Below are 15,683 nucleotides of genomic sequence, written 5' to 3'. Positions count from 1 at the left end.
CAAGCCGTTTTCTTTTGTTCTATTATTTTAAATATTCTATTGTATCCAAATGTTAATAGAATAAAAATCAATGTCTAATTTTAATTAAATATAAAAGGAACAATGATGAATGTCAATTACTTTTGTCAGTTTTGATTTTTTTCAAATATTTAGAAACAATATTTCATTATCTAAGGAACAATAAAAATATATTTCAAAAGAAGCATTTTTCCTAATTTGACCATTGATAGTGTAGGTATGAAGTACAAATTTTAGTCTATGATTGATCCTATTTTCACAAGGATAAATGTAGGTTTCTGGTGCATTGCACAATTAATTTTTTTTCCAAATGAAATTATTTTTATAGACTAAAAGGAACAAAAGGAATGTCACACGTAAAACAAATAAAGCCATATCTAAGCTTACTCAATTGACTATCTAAGCTAGAAGTCCAAACCCAAATACAAACTTTTTTTTTTTTAAACAAAAATTGAACACTAGAGGTAATATATATAAGTGAAATAAAATATTCAAAATATAGAATATGTCAGAATAAGGGCTTTTTTTCTCTCAGAGAATCGGTGCGGGAACTCAATCACGCACATCTCACAGTATCAAATAGTAAAATACCAGGAGTACATTATGTACATAGTGCAGCATTCAGGAGTGTGCTACCTACAGGGTGCAGAGTTCAGGAGTGCGCTATGTACAGGATGAAGCGTTCAGGAGTGCGCTATGTACAGGATGAAGTGTTCAGGAGTACGCTACATACAGGATGAAGAGTTCAGGAGTGCGCTAAGTACAGGATGAAGAGTTCAGGAGTGCGCTACATACAGGATGAAGCGTTCAGGAGTGCGCTACGTACAGGATGAAGAGTTCAGGAGTGCGCTACGTACAGGATGAAGAGTCAGGAGTGTGCTACGTACAGGATGAAGAGTTCAGGAATGTGCTACGTACAGGATGAAGAGTTCAGGAATGTGCTACGTACAGGATGAAGAGTTCAGGAATGTGCTACGTACAGGATGAATAGTTCAGGAATGTGCTATGTACAGGATGAAGAGTTCAGGAATGTGCTACGTACAGGATGAAGAGTTCAGGAATGTGCTATGTACAAGATGAAGAGTTCAGGAGTGTGCTACGTACAGGATGAAGAAATTCAGGAATGTGCTACGTACAGGATGAAGAGTTCAGGAATGTGCTACGTACAGGATGAAGAGTTCAGGAATGTGCTACGTACAGGATGAAGAGTTCAGGAGTGCACTACATACAAGATGAAGAGTTCAGGAGTGCGTTATGTACAGGATGAAGAGTTCAGGAGTGCGCTACGTACAGGATGAAGAGTTCAGGCGTGCGCTACATACAGGATGAAGAGTTCAGCAGTGCGCTACGTACAGGATTAAGCGTTCAGGAGTGCGCTACGTACAGGATGAAGAGTTCAGGAGTGCGTTATGTACAGGATGAAGAGTTCAGGAGTGTGTTACGTACAGGATAAAGAGTTCAGGAGTGCACTACGTACGGGTTGCAGAGTTCAGGAGTGTGTTACGTACAGGGTACAGAGTTCAGGAGTGCGCGATGTACAGGGTGCAGAATTCCGGAGTGCGCTATGCACAGGATGAAGAGTTCAGGAATGCGCTATGTAAAGGATGAAGAGTTCAGGAGTGTGCTACGTACAGGGTGAAGAGTTCAGGAGTGCGCTAGGTACAGGATGAAGAGTTCAGGAGTGCGCTATGTACAGGATGAAGAGTTCAGGAGTGCGTTATGTACAGGATGAAGAGTTCAGGAGTGCGTTATGTACAGGATGAAGAGTTCAGGAGTGCATTATGTACAGGATGAAGAGTTCAGGAGTGCGTTATGTACAGGATGAAGAGTTCAGGAGTGTGCTACGTACAGGATGAAGAGTTCAGGAGTGCACTACGTACAGGTTGCAGAGTTCAGGAGTGTGTTACGTACAGGGAACAGAGTTCAGGAGTGCGTGATGTACAGAGTACAGAGTTCCGGAGTGCGCTACGCACAGGATGAAGAGTTCAGGAGTGTGTTACGTACAGGGTACAGAGTTCAGGAGTGCGTGATGTACAGGGTACAGAGTTCTGGAGTGCGCTACACAGAGGATGAAGAGTTCAGGAATGCGCTATGTAAAGGATGAAGAGTTCAGGAGTGTGCTACGTACAGGGTGAAGAGTTCAGGAGTGCGCTAGGTACAGGATGAAGAGTTCAGGAGTGCGCTATGTACAGGATGAAGAGTTCAGGAGTGCGTTATGTACAGGATGAAGAGTTCAGGAGTGCGTTATGTACAGGATGAAGAGTTCAGGAGTGCGTTATGTACAGGATGAAGAGTTCAGGAGTGTGCTACGTACAGGATGAAGAGTTCAGGAGTGCACTACGTACAGGTTGCAGAGTTCAGGAGTGTGTTACGTACAGGGTACAGAGTTCAGGAGTGCGTGATGTACAGGGTACAGAGTTCCGGAGTGCGCTACGCACAGGATGAAGAGTTCAGGAATGCGCTACGTACAGGGAGAAGAGTTCAGGAGTGTGCTACGTACAGGGTGAAGAGTTCGGGAGTGCACTACCAGCACACATATGATGGTCACAGCAAAAAAACATCTCAGGTAAATGTTAAAACGAAAACCCAAAATGAGTACCTACCAATGATACACCATAGTTACTCTTTAAAGGACAGATATTCTTTCAAAAAACTAAAGCCCAATTGATCCTTCAACTTAAACCAGTTAAATACATTCTGGGTGAATCAAAACAAAAGCTGTTTAATATCTTTTAGTTCATTTTTTCCCCAGTCATGACTCCTGCTAAGTTTGAGCCAGAGCTCCGGCATCAGTGGAGAGCATGAGCTTTGTTGATTGCAGAGTTTTAGATCTGACTCAGCAAGGGTAGTCTTAGACCTCTGCAATGAGACCACTGCTTCTTCACAAAGAACAAGGATCCCACTCTGAGCATGCTGGAAGGTGAGAGGCTGGGGCTGCTTTAGAAAATAAATAAGCATGAATCAGAAATTGAACACGTTTTTGTTCTGATGCACCTGAAATGTATTTAGCGAATTTAAACTCTGGGTTAAATAGTGCTTTAATCCCAACTGCACCTTTACACTAAAACCATTCGTACATTCCGCAAATTAGTGGGCAACCTGGGCCAGAAATTAGAGTAAAAACAAGGGAATCCGCGCAATGTATACCTAAAACCAGTAGGATCAGTGGCAGCTGAACACCTACCACAGACTCAATAAGAATATGTGTGAACAAAGTGTAAACTGGTGCAGGACTGCCTAACTTATTAAGGCTCCATTCACAATTGTGCGACTTCAAAATCGTGCAATTTTTATTGTGACTTTACAGTGCGACTTGATATGACTTTGATGCAACTTTGACATGACTTTGGATGAGTGCGACTTTGGTGCGACTTTGGCTTTGACCAAGGATGAATGCCTGTGCTGTACAAAGTCGCACACAAGTTGCATGTATATCATTCAGGTGCAACTTTCATGCTACTTTGGAGGGTTTACATGAAGTCTATGGCCCTCAAGACGCATGAAAGTCGGACCAAAGTAGTGAAGGAACTACTTTCAAGTCACTGCGACTTGAAGTCGCACAGATAAATGGGCAACTATATGGCAAATTAAGTTTAATGTTGATAAATATAAGGTTAGGCACTTTGGGGCTAAGAATATGCATGCATCATACATACTAGGGGGAATACAACTGGGGAGTACAACTGGGGGAATCAATGGTGGAGAAGGATCTGGGAGTTCTGGTAGATCACACGCTTAATAATGGCATGCAATGGCATGCAATGCCAAGCTGCGGTTTCTAAAGAGAGCAAAATCCTCTCTTGCATTAAAAGAGGTATAGACTCCAGAGAGAGAGATATCATATTACCCCGGTACAAATCATTAGTAAGATCTCATCTGGAATATGCAGTTCAGTTTTGGGCACCAATTCACAAAAAGAACATTGGGGAACTGGAGAAAGTACAGAGAAGAACAACCAAACTGATAAGAGGCACGGAGGAGCTCAACTATGAGGAAAGATTAGAGGAACTGAATTTATTCTCTCTTGAGAAGAGGAAATTAAGGGGGGATATGATCAACATGTATAAATACATCAGTGGCTCATATAGTGAACTCGGCGTAGTTATTCACCCTGAGGTCATCACAGGGGACAAGGGGACACTCTTTACATATGGAGGAAAAGAAATTTAATCTCCAAACACGGAAAGGTTTCCTCTCAGTGAGAGCTGTGAAAATGTGGAATAGACTCCCTCAAGAGTTGGTTCTGGCCAGCTCAGTGGATTGCTTTAAAAATGCCTGGATTATTTCCTAGATACTCAGCATATAAATGGATACTAACATTTATAGGTAAAGTTGACCCAGGGAATATCCGATTGCCTCTCGGGGGATCAGGAAGGATTTTTTCCCCTGCAGGAGCAAATTGGATTGTGCTTTGCTGGGTTTTCTTTTTTGCCTTCCTCTGGATCAATGATTATCCTCATAGGTTAGTCAGAAGTAAAAAGCATATCTCTATCTGAAATTTTTCATTTTAAGTTTTTTTGTTTTCTGTCCTGAATAGAAAGCTGGCACTTCAGTAAAGAAAAAGCCATGATTAAGGCCTCATTGACCAAAACAAGTTGTTTTTTATGGCTGTTTGTCACTTTGCCCAGTACAGTATAACAGTTTGATGATTATTTACTGAAGTTCTGGCTTTCTATTCAAGTCTATTCTATTGTGTGAGGTTTTCAGGGACCTCTCAGCTTAAGCACAAGGTCTTTGGAATGTTTTGTTAGTGGCTGCAGTGCTGTTTCATCTGTTCCTAATCCTTTTTGTTTGTTGTGTCTGGTTGGGGAGATTTCCCCTTGCTTCCAGTCAGACATTCTCAAGGTGACCATACACTATGCAATTAGATTGTACAATCTTCTTTAGATCTACCATCAACTATGCAGTGCAAGAAACTGCCAGATTTGATGCAAATTGAATAGGTTGTGTTCTATTACTTATTCAGTTGGTAACCTGGACAATCTGATTGTATAGTGCATGGTCAGTTTTCATCTAAACTGGTCTCCCCATTGGAAGAGTTCCCCTCACCTATTGTTCTGGTAACAACTGTAAAATTTGGGGATTTTTCATGACTTACTCTCCCTGTCACAATCATCTCCAACACAAATAGAATAGGGGTGGTAAATCTTACTAGTTGGGACACATTAATAATAACTTGACAAGCGCTCTCACATTTTCCTACTCCAGAGAAAATTGAGGCAGCCCATAGATGATGCAACTTTTTTCGATCAACCAGTAAGATGAACGAAAAAAAAAAAATCACTGCATCCCTCCATCCACAAATTTGAGATGGATGGAGAAATCACTCCTGTTGTGCTATTGTATTCTGACAGCAGGAAGACTTCCCCGTCATCAGAATAATTGTTCAACACTGCAGGCTATAGCCAGAGGCGCTGATTGAGTGTAAATGTTCCAACAGGCAGCTTTACAGCTTTGCATTGACACACGATCCTTCCAAAGTGAGGGATCATGTGTCAATGCAAAGCTGGGAACACAATCCGTCACTTCCCCTAGTACAAGCACAACCTAGTGTACACCAAGCACATAGCTAGGCACACATTTAAAGTGTTACTAAACGCACAACAGTAAAATCAGTCTGTATATGCATTAAAGCATGCTTGTTATACGCAGTGTGGAACCTAAGGGGTCAATCCTCTGCATTGTGTAAAAAGGCTGTTTGATCCTGTCTTCTTTGCTCCTCCTCTTGTTCAAATGTCCCCCTCTTATCTCCTGATAAGACAGACTGAACCCATAACAATTATGCACATGCTCAGTTTAGTGTGTATTGCTAGAGAGGTTTTTTTTTTTTTTTTCTTGGGAGAGTGCATGTGATCAGCAGAGGGCCAATCAGCACTGTCCAGACAGAGGTCAGGGGTTGTGCATTCTCCTAGAGCAGAAAGAAAACTCCAGCAGAGCACTGGTTGAAGCTTGTAGGTGGACACTGACAGAAGTCACAAGATTGCTATATATTGCTGATGGGAAAAGGTATTAGCAGTTTATGTTTACTAAAATAATTGCATTTCCATGTTCTGTGTACTATGGGAGACCAGATATAGTGAATGCAGGGTCCGGGGTTTAGTAACACTTTAACCCTTTGATTGCCCTAGATGTTAACCCCTTCCAAACCAGTGTCTTTAGTACAGTGATCAGCGCATATTTTTAGCACTGACCACTGTATTAGTGTCACTGGTTCCCACAAAGTGTCAATGTAAAAACGTCCACAACAATATTGCAGTCCGACTATAAGTCGCCGATTGCCGCCATTACTAGTATAAAAAATAAATTAATGAAAACAATTCTAGTATATGTCCCATAGTGTGCAGGCGCAAACGAATCAATATACACTTATTTGGAATTTCTTTTAACAAAAATATGTAGCAGAATACATTTTAGCCTAAATTTATGAAGAAATTTGGTTTTTAGAATGTTTTTATTGGATATGTTTTATAGTAGAAGATAAAATAATATTGTTTTTTTTTTTTCAAATTGGCTTTTTTTTGTTTATAATGTGTGATCAAATACCACCAAAAGAAAGGTTTACTTGGGGGAAAAAAGGGACATAAATGTAATTTATGTACAGCATTGCATGATTGCGCAATTGTCAGTTAAGGTAACACAGTGCCGTATCGCAGAAAATGGCCTGGTCAGGAAGGGGGGTAAATCTTCTGGAGGGCAAGTGGTTAGAGAATGTTCAAAACAGTTTAGCCAGATTGTAGTCCTTGACAGAGATGTGAAATCAGATAATACGTTGTATAAATATCAATGTGAGAATCTCAGAAAAATGACTTTTAAATGTTACATTTTAAATCTGACTAAATGTTACAAATTAAACTGGACTAAACCTACACAATCATTTCCCATTACGGCAGCAGCAGTTCCGCACACAGTACTTTAGAAATGACCGCAGCCTTTATGAACCACTTCAGCCTCTTGTACACCGGAACTGTGATTATGTCGCATGCGCTGCCATCACTCACAGCATGAATTTAGCGTGACCTTTTCCAAAGCACAGTAGAAAACCAGCTGTTAACAGAAGACCAGGTCTAGAAGATCGCAATATACGAAAAAGCCAGACAATCTTTACTGAGAAACATGAGATCTTAGGGGAAAGTGTGAAAGAACACATTAACCAAAAGTCATAAAGAGCGACCAGCGCACCATTTGCAACAATTGAATGAACCGCTCATCAAATACACAAAAAATCCAAAGTCTTTGAAAAACTGAATTGGCTTATATTTGAAAATGGCAGCAGGTGTACCTGAGGCTCCGGATTACTTCGTACTCTTCATCTGTCAACTTCAATCAAGCAGATTATCTGCATGCAAACAGAGAAGAAAATATCACCAAACACAATTCATTTTAAAATTCATTCTGTTGTTACTTGGTAATCAGCAGCTTATTGTGAAACTCATTTTCACACCAGAAAACAAAAGCCAAGAACAAAGATGCCTCCCATATTAGAGCATATTTTAATTTAAAGCCACATGAAACCCAAAAACAAAAATCTAATACTGTATATTGCAATTTACCAATCATTTAGCCTGGGTTCGCACTGAGGCAGTGTGGAATTTGCACCGGTTTCTGTGCGAATTCCGCACCGCATCATAATCATACCCCCTCCACGCGAACCGCTACGGGTGTGTATGTTATGCTAACAACACCTCGAAATCGGTTTGCAAGACACGGTGCGTTGTGCAGAATCAGATCACATGAGTGTGAATACACATGCGATCCTATTCTAGTGCAAACAAAAAAAAAGGGTCCTGCACTTTTTGGTGTGGATGTGGTGTGATTTGAGCCATACACTGAATATATGTAATGACAAGGGGTGGTGAGGTGTGCTGGAGGGTCTAATGATACTGACTGCTGGGGGATCTATTGTTACTGGGGGGTTTTTATGGGGGGAAAGTGTATTGTTGCTAATGGAGAATCTATATGTTGCTGGAAGGGTCTATTGATGTTGTCTGCTAAGAAATCTATTGTTGCTGGCTGGGGTATATTGTTGTTGATGGATCTATTGTTGCTGGGTGTCTATTTTTGCTGGCTGCAGGGGACCTATTTTACTGCTTTTCTTGTTATTATTAACAAAATCCTTACAAACTAATTAGCACCACAAAATGATACTTTGTTCTATATTCCCTAATAGGGGTAGTACTGGGAAGCAGGTAGGGGTGGAACCAAGGGATTGATTTTGGAGGTAGGTAGGGGCTGGAGACAAGGGGTGACTTATTAGGGGGCAGTACCTGCACCTATTCCCTGAGAAAAAAAGCCCTGCTTTCACCAAATGTTCTGGTGACATCTATGAAATCTTGGATTTCCCATCACTTTTTGTTCCTGTTATAATGATCGCCAGGGAAAATAGAGAGGGTAAATAACCCCCGTAGGGACACACACAGTGAAAACATGACAAGGGGTGTTTAATCCCTTGTCACAAGTTTTAAAAAAAAACCTGTCTTTAGCTGCACTTATAAAAAGTTGTACATGCTACATCTACTGTATTTTTTTTAAGAAATGACAAGTTGGCTTTAGGTGTCAATAGTTTATCTAAAAAGCCGAGGATTACGTATGTGCGATCTACGCATGTTTATGTGCGCAAGTCTTACAGCATACAGTCGTGACACATCCATTTCAATTGTTACACCTTACGTCCACCAATCTACAAAAGCGAAGATGTTCTTCATCATTTCATCAAGAATGTTTTCACACCCCGGAGAGTGCATGCTATAGAGATTAATCTAAGATCCAAAGATGTGATCACACTTTTAAATTGTGTAGCTCTGAAATGCTATTGACACCAAGACATGACTGACGATATTCTTTAAAAAATAACTTAGTAGTGATGTGTTTTCATGACACTATGCATGTAAATGTAAAGCCGGACTATAGCTATAGGACAAATCTGATACTGTACAGTGGTACCAAGGTGTAAAATAAATATTGTAACATTTTTTAGAACGTTATTCCTTACATTTTTTTTGTACAGGCTCAGTGCCACAAGGGTCTGTCTATGATTGTCTACTGCTAATAATGGAATGTTCACAAGGGTCTGTCTACGATTGTCTACTGCTAATAATGGAATGTTCACAAGGGTCTGTCTATGATTGTCTTCTGCTAATAATGGAATGTTCACAAGGGTCTGTCTACGATTGTCTACTGCTAATAATGGAATGTTCACAAGGGTCTGTCTATGATTGTCTTCTGCTAATAATGGAATGTTCACAAGGGTCTGTCTACGATTGTCTACTGCTAATAATGGAATGTTCACAAGGGTCTGTCTACGATTGTCTATTGCTAATAATGGAATGTTCATAAGGGTCTGTCTACGATTGTCTACTGCTAATAATGGAATGTTCACAAGGGTCTGTCTACGATTGTCTACTGCTAATAATGGAATGTTCACAAGGGTCTGACTATGATTGTCTACTGCTAATAATGGAATGTTCACAAGGGTCTGTCTACGATTGTCTACTGCTAATAATGGAATGTTCACAAGGGTCTGTCTACGATTGTCTACTGCTAATAATGGAATGTTCACAAGGGTCTGTCTACGATTGTCTACTGCTAATAATGGAATGTTCACAAGGGTCTGTCTACGATTGTCTACTGCTAATAATGGAATGTTCACATGGGTCTGTCTACGATTGTCTACTGCTAATAATGGAATGTTCACAAGGGTCTGTCTACGATTGTCTACTGCTAATAATGGAATGTTCACAAGGGTCTGTCTACGATTGTCTACTGCTAATAATGGAATGTTCACAAGGGTCTGTCTACGATTGTCTACTGCTAATAATGGAATGTTCACAAGGGTCTGTCTACGATTGTCTACTGCTAATAATGGAATGTTCACAAGGGTCTGTCTACGATTGTCTACTGCTAATAATGGAATGTTCACAAGGGTCTGTCTACGATTGTCTACTGCTAATAATGGAATGTCCAAAAGGGTCTGTCTACGATTGTCTACTGCTAATAATGGAATGTTCACAAGGGTCTGTCTACGATTGTCTACTGCTAATAATGGAATGTTCACAAGGGTCTGTCTACGATTGTCTACTGCTAATAATGGAATGTTCACATTGTGGATTCACTTACTTGAAATGTAGAGATGCATTTTGATGTATTCATTGGAGCACTGAGATTATGACTGCAGTGCTCTTAGGCAATCTGTGTAATAACAATTTATATACTTATCCCAATTTAAATTCTCCACATTTATACATTTTAATTAATCTTTGCTTATTGTATATCTGTTAAAGTTATAGTAAAGGTTTTTTTTTTTTAGAAAAATAGCGTGTCGTACTTACCTGCAAGATAGCAGCCCTGATCCTCCTCTTCTCAATTCCCCCTACTGGTGCTCCTGACTCCTCCCCCTTCACCAGTGTCCCCAATAGAAAGCAGTTGGCTATGCGGGCACTGGTGCCTTCTCGCTCCTGAACCCTGCTCTATGCACCCATAAGACACAGAGCAGCAGCTCGGTCCCACTCTCTTCACTGGCTGTGATTGGCAGCATTGGGATCCAATGGCTCCCGCTATGTCTCAGCCAATGAGAGATCCAGGACAGCTAAAGCTCCTGTGCACATCACTGGATCAAGAGGGGGCTCAGGTAAGTACTAGGGGGGTTGTGAGGGGTGCTGTACACAGAAGGGTGTTAACCATCATGCATAGAATGTATGAAGGTAGAAACCTTCAGCCTTTACAGCGACTTTAACTTTAACACTGGAAATTGGGGAACATAGACACTCTTAATAAAAAGAGCAACACTGATTGATGTAGGAATACATTCAAGCAGCAGGAGTAATATAAATAAATCTGTCTAGAAGGGCAAGAGACCCACTTTTTTTCCTTTGCTGCACTTGCTATGCTCATGCACATAGGTCTTGACCCTTCCCCAACCCACCATTGAACAGTAGTAGGAGAAGCAGAAGACTGATGAGCTCATCTTCTGATGTAACCTCCAATTAGCACACATGCATGGCATCATATTGATGTGCCATCCTGGAGGAGTTGGACTGCCTATGCAAACACTGTAGGGTCCAGGTATCGCCTCATGCTACCAGTAGTGACACTGACCCTAGCCAAATGCAAAACTAGTGAAAAACATTCAGAAAAGATGAGTAGGGAAAAAAATGTCAGTGGCCTCCACCTGTAAAACCATTCCTGTTTTGGGAGTCATCTCATTGTTGCCCATCTAGTGCACCTGTTGTTCATTTCATTAATACCAAAGCAGCTGAAACTGATTAACAACCCCCTCTGCTACTTAACTGACCAGATCAATCTCCCAGGAGCTTCATTGACTTGATGCTATACTCTGATTAAAAAATGTTCCTTTAATTTTTTTGAGTAGTGTATATTGAGCTACATTCTTTTGTGTATTTTATATTCTTTTGTGTATTTTATATATGCCTTTATCTGCTATTTTAATGTTGGCACTATGTGAATACTATGAATATTAGAATAGTGTTTTGCATATATTTTCTTTATTGTAGTCAGGATTAAACAATACCGTTTTAAAATGTTATTTCTTTTTAGCTAGGTAAATATGAAATTTTGCACAGCTGGTTGCACAGTCAGTACTACTTCTCTAGCATTTCACCAACTTGACTCTCTGCTGTGTCATGAACAGCCAATGCTGTGAATACACTTGATTAGCAGGAGATCAAATTACACATGAACAACCAAATGAGTGAAAGGTGGGACACTTCCTCTCTCTCAGCAGATACAGACCCATATAGACTTTTAATTCATAAGCAAACAACAGCTGGGATTTCTTAATAATTAGCCCTGCATGTTCACCTAGATATATTTCATGCAAACACAAATTTGCATTTAGTATTCATTTGTAAAATAAAGTTTTCATGCACATAAATAAAACCTTTACAAAGATAGTTTATTACATTTGTGAACAAAAAAAAGTTTTAATAAAAAATGAAATATTGTTTAAAAGAACCCTTCAAACTAAATACAAGTGGGTCTTCACAGTGCCTCGAGAATGGACTGCAGACTCTCTCTAGTCATTTTATGTTGCTGCATGATAACATTAAAATCATAAAATCATTGCTGTTCTCACATGTTCTCAGACTTAAAGTGACCGTAAACGTTTGTTAAAAAAACCCCAAAAATTATATATATATATATATATATATATATATATATATACATATATATATATATATAAAATGGGACATCCCTCCAAATCATTGGATTCAGGTGTTCCAATCACTTCCATGACCACAGGTGTATAAAATCAAGTACCTAGGCATGCAGACTGCTTCTACAAACATCTGTGAAAAAATGGGTCGCTCTCAGGAGCTCAGTGAATTCAAGTGTGGTACCGTGATAGTTTGCCACCTGTGCAATAAGTCCATCCATGAAATTTCCTTGCTACTAAATATTCCATGGTCAACTGTTAGTGGTATTATAACAAAATGTAAGCACCTGGGAACAACAGCAATTCAGCCACGAAGTGGTAGGCCAAATAAAATGAAAGAGCAGGGTCAGCACATGCTGAAGTGCACAGTGCGTAGAAGTTGCCAACTGTCTGCAGAGTCAATAGCTAAAGACCTCCAAACTTTGAGTGGCCTTCAGATTAGCACAACAACAGTGTGTAGAGAGCTTCTTGAAATGGGTTTCCATGGCCGAGCAGCTGCATCCAAGCCTTACATCACCAAGTGCAATACAAAGCGTCAGATGCAGTGGTGTAAACACGCCACCACTGGACTCTAGAGCAGTGGAGATCTGTTCTCTGGAGTGACCAATCACGCTTCTCTGTCTGGCAATTTGATGGATGTGTCTGGGTTTGGCAGTTGCCAGGAGAATGGTACTTGCTGACTGCATTGTGCCAAGTGTAAAGATTGGTGGAGGGGGGGATTAAGCAAGGTCCATAAAGACATGGATGAGCGAGTTTGGGTTGGAGGGCTGGTGTTTTTTTTTCCCCTCTGCCTTCAAACGTCCTTACATGTTAACGTATGTGTTCATGCACACAAACGTTTAGAGGCAAAAAAACTGCCAGTGCATCCAGGAGCAGCAGCATTTTGGCAACAAAACACTTGACATGTGTAAATGTATCTAAATGTGCAGTAACGCTAGGCGCATAAATTATTATTATGGCCAATGAAATGTACTAACGCCCAAGCACTTGATGCCTAAACATGCGTTTACAAGTCTCAAGTGGTTTTTTTTGCCAAAACAATACTTCCAGGAGGAGAGACATCTAGGAGATATGGGCAAATCCCTGTGTGCATGAGGCCTATGGCATAGCTCCCAACTGTCCCTGATTTGGAACAAAATCCCTCTGTCCCTCTTTCTTCCTCTATTTTTTGTATAATTCTCCTTTAAGGGGCCATGGCAAGGGGTGTGTACTATGCCTACATACTTTTGCTAAAAGGTGTCCCTTGTTTCCATCTGAAAAAGTTGGGAGGTATGCTATGGGTTAACTGAAATGTTAGATAAATAAATTTCAGTTTGAGCTATTGCATATGGTACACAACAGGAGTTATACCTCTCCAAGAAAATATAAATCCCCGCTTTTATTGAATCTCCTAGAAAAATGTTATAATCCCTTCTTAATATTGGATTTCACCAACAGGTGGAGCACAAAGTGATATGTGGCCTTTTGTCTTAATCAAATTCAGGGTAATGTTAGAGGGAGACCTCTTACAGCACAAACATTTTAAAAGGGTTTTTTTTTTTTACGTATTCCTGGAAATTATTTTACAGTTATTATTATTATTATTATTATTAAAAGGTATGTATGTAGCGCCATCAATTTCCGCAGCACTTTACATATACAGTCAGGTCCATAAATATTGGGACATCAACACAATTCTAACATTTTTGGCTCTATACACCACCACAATGGATTTGAAATGAAACAAACAAGATGTGCTTTAACTGCAGACTGTCAGCTTTAATTTGAGGATATTTACACCCAAATCAGGTGAACGGTGTAGGAATTACAGCAGTTTGCATATGTGCCTCCCACTTGTTAAGGGACCAAAAGTAATGGGACAATTGACTTCTCAGCTGTTTCATGGCCAGGTGTGTGTTATTCCCTCATTATCCCAATTACAATGAGCAGATAAAAGGTCCAGAGGTCATTTCAAGTGTGCTATTTGCATTTGGAATCTGTTGCTGTCAACTCTCAAGATGAGATCCAAAGAGCTGTCACTATCAGTGAAGCAAGCCATCATTAGGCTGAAAAAACAAAACAAACCTTTCAGAGAGATAGCAAAAACATTAGGCGTGGCCAAAACAACTTTTTGGAACACTCTTAAAAAGAAGGAACACACCGGTGAGCTCAGCAACACCAAAAGACCCGGAAGACCACGGAAAACAACTGTGGTGGATGACCGAAGAATTCTTTCCCTGGTGAAGAAAACACCCTTCACAACAATTAGCCAGATCAGGAACACTCTCCAGGAGGTAGGTGTATGTGTGTCAAAGTCACCAATCAAGAGAAGACTTCACCAGAGTGAATACAGAGGGTTCACCACAAGATGGAAACCATTGGTGAGCCTCAAAAACAGGAAGGCCAGATTAGAATTTGCCAAACGACATCTAAAAAAGCCTTCACAGTTCTGGAACAACATCCTATGGACAGATGAGACCGAGATCAACTTGTACCAGAGTGATGGGAAGAGAAGAGTATGGAGAAGGAAAGGAACTGCTCATGATCCTAAGCATACCACCTCATCAGTGATGCATGGTGGTGGTAGTGTCATGGCGTGGGCATGTATGGCTGCCAATGGAACTGGTTCTCTTGTATTTATTGATGATGTGACTGCTGACAAAAGCAGCAGGATGAATTCTGAAGTGTTTCGGGCAATATTATCTGCTCATATTCAGCCAAATGCTTCACAACTCATTGGACGCCGCTTCACAGTGCAGATGGACAATCACCCAAAGCATACTGCAAAAGCAACCAAAGAGTTTTTTAAGGGAAAGAAGTTGAATGTTATGCAATGGCCAAGTCAATCACCTGACCTGAATCCGATTGAGCGTGCATTTCACTTGCTGAAGACAAAACTGAAGGGAAAATGCCCCAAGAACAAGCAGGAACTGAAGACAGTTGCAGTAGAGGCCTGGCAGAGCATCACCAGGGATGAAACCCAGCGTCTGGTGATGTCTATGCGTTCCAGACTTCAGGCTGTAATTGACTGCAAAGGATTTGCGTCCAAGTATTAAAAAGTGAAAGTTTGATTTATGATTATTATTCTGTCCCATTACTTTTGGTCCCTTAACAAGTGGGAGGCACATATGCAAACTGTTGTAATTCCTACACCGTTCACCTGATTTGGATGTAAATACCCTTAAATTAAAGCTGACAGTCTGCAGTTAAAGCACATCTTGTTCGTTTCAATTCAAATCCATTGTGGTGGTGTATAGAGCCAAAAATGTTAGAATTGTGTTGATGTCCCAATATTTATGGACCTGACTGTATATTGTACATTCACATCAGTCCCTAACCCTCAAGGGCTGTACAATCTAAAATCCCTAACTTACATCCACACATACACATACTAGGGCCAGTTTAGACAGGAGCCAATTAACCTACCGGCATGTCTTTGGAGTGTAGGAGGAAACCAGAGTATCCAAAGGAAACCCACGCAGGCACAGGGAGCACATGCAAACTCCAGGCAGGTGGT

At 40.5% G+C, this 15,683-nt stretch overlaps 1 protein-coding gene across 6 annotated transcripts in view; it reads right to left on the bottom strand.

Annotated features, from left to right (window-relative positions):
• B3GALT1 (beta-1,3-galactosyltransferase 1) overlaps window positions 1-15,683 on the bottom strand; it is a 440,470-nt gene that overhangs the window by 314,764 nt on the left and 110,023 nt on the right. For all 6 annotated transcript variants that reach the window (XR_016307968.1, XR_016307971.1, XR_016307970.1 and 3 more), the window contains exon 2: window positions 7,298-7,354. The gene's annotated coding sequence lies outside the window, so the exon portion shown is untranslated. The remainder of the gene's footprint in view (window positions 1-7,297; window positions 7,355-15,683) is intronic.

The sequence above is a fragment of the Staurois parvus genome, unplaced genomic scaffold (assembly GCF_062004578.1).
Source record: "Staurois parvus isolate SC_StPar_1 unplaced genomic scaffold, SC_StPar_1.0 ptg000031l, whole genome shotgun sequence".
NCBI classification, from domain to species: Eukaryota; Metazoa; Chordata; class Amphibia; order Anura; family Ranidae; genus Staurois; species Staurois parvus.
The sequence above is the reverse complement of the archived record's forward strand: the minus strand, read 5'-3'. Positions and strand labels throughout refer to the sequence as shown.